The 2,033-nt window shown below is 28.9% G+C and overlaps 1 pseudogene; it reads left to right on the forward strand.

Moving 5' to 3' along the window:
- The window catches only part of LOC112522846, a 3,568-nt pseudogene extending 2,517 nt beyond the window's left edge, over positions 1-1,051 (forward strand).
- Positions 1,052-2,033: the final 982 nt, after the last annotated feature.

Consider the following 2,033-nt stretch of genomic DNA (forward strand, 5'->3'; position numbering starts at 1 on the left):
GGTAAGAAGTTATCCTAGGAATAACCAAATGAAAACATTTTTTAAGTATAAAATATTTATAGATGACAAATAAACTCACATACCCTCCTCACATTTGGTTTTGTTTGAACCTCTGACCTCCAGGTGCTGCTAGGCCAAACTTTTGATAACCAAGTGAAAACTTGGTGATATTATCATATGAAATACTTACTGCATGCCATATTATGCTCATGTAAGCACACCAACACACACACATACACTATATGTTCATACACACACATATGTATATATACACATATATTTGTTCATCATTTTTCTTTATCAATCACAAGCACTGCATGTCATATAAGGGAAATCTATAGCAACCACCATTTTGAGATCAGTTCTCTGAAGATTTTTGTTTAATCTTTACAGGTTCTTCTGCTCCATGTCGTGCTCAGATCCCAAGCTTGATTCACATCGATTCATATTCTTGAGGAGGCAATTTCAACTGGTAATTGTTTCTAATTCTTCATTTAATTGAGTTGAGGATAGAAATTTCCAATTCTATATATGGTTGGGAAGAGATTTTTAAATTCTGTAAGACTTTGATATCTTTTCAAAATGGAATAAAACAGAGAAACTTAACCTTGAATTCAATTTGTTGAGTAATTAATGATGAAAAATTGTAGAATCTCTGATTTAAGAAATTGAGTAATGTAGTTGATCTTCACTTGTAGGAGAGGCGAAGTCGATGAAAGCATACTGGAAATGGGCTAAACAGGTCTCTGAAACAAAACCACCGACAAATACATTGCATTGTAGGGGGAAGTGAGCTAACTCATGTTTATAATGTTTTGGTTCTGAGAAACTAACTCATGATAGTGTTGCAGATCAAAAAGAGAGTTAGATGATCTATACACTATCATTTCACAACGACAAAGTGAGAGGAAAATGACGGCTAGATGCAATCTTTTCATCTGTAGACGGTAAATACGGTGGAGATGAACCATCTTCAGAACTTACTGACAAAGAGTTTGAAGCAGCCAGGGAAAAACTTAAAAAACGCAAGGGTTTTAGGAAATCCAAGTAAATGTAATCTAACACCGGTACATTCTCTATAGGTCATGTTCTACATGTTGCCTTGATAGACTTGTTTCAATCATTATGAATAAAAATTGACTTGGAATAGGGATGACTTAAAACCCAAAAGAATGATCTAAATCACCACACCTTTAATGCTTGTAACTTGTTTTTTTTGGATATATTGCCTTAGAAAGGAGTTACAAAAATTGAATCGTATTCTTTCCACCTATAACTACAATTACAAAGGGACTTGTTATTATACACATTCCACTTAAAATATATGTTTTTGTATGAATGATTGCAGAAGCAAGTAACCCCGACATTACGCGTAGATGGTTATTTGAATCTACTGCAAGTACAGATGTTTAGGCTTTATGACATCTGGAAAGAATTTGATATTTCAAAATTGAATAAATTTTAATGAACTTTTACATCCCGCCGCATTGCGCGGGTACACAACTAGTATATATATATATTTCTTAAAAATAACTTAAAAAGTAACGTTTTAAAAAAATATATTAAAAAAGAAAAGAAAATATATAATATCTTTTATAAAAATTATGATAAAAATCAATACTTTTTAATATTAATATTTTTATAGAATAAAAAAATAATATTTGTAATAGTATATATTTATTATAAGATAATTAAAAAATTAATATAAAAAAGAAAAAGATAACAAAAGGACAAAAAAATAACAAAAAGTAAAATGATTATCTAACTATAGGGATGCCATTAGTATAAGATAGGAGTGTCATTAGCCTTCCTCTTTTTCAAACAATTTATGTGTAAAATATTGTTTATTAATGTATTAAAAAAGTATTTGTGTAACGCAACGAGATATATCTCGATTTTAATGTTTTATTTTATTATTTGTTTATATCAATGTTATAATATGATTTTATGTGTTTTTAAGAAAAAAAAAACAATGATGATTTTATTTTTAAATAAAATATAAATATGAATATATCATAAAAATTTGAAAAAAA

The sequence above is a fragment of the Cynara cardunculus genome, assembly GCF_001531365.2.
Source record: "Cynara cardunculus var. scolymus isolate 2C chromosome LG 12, CcrdV1, whole genome shotgun sequence".
Classification (NCBI taxonomy): Eukaryota; Viridiplantae; Streptophyta; class Magnoliopsida; order Asterales; family Asteraceae; genus Cynara; species Cynara cardunculus.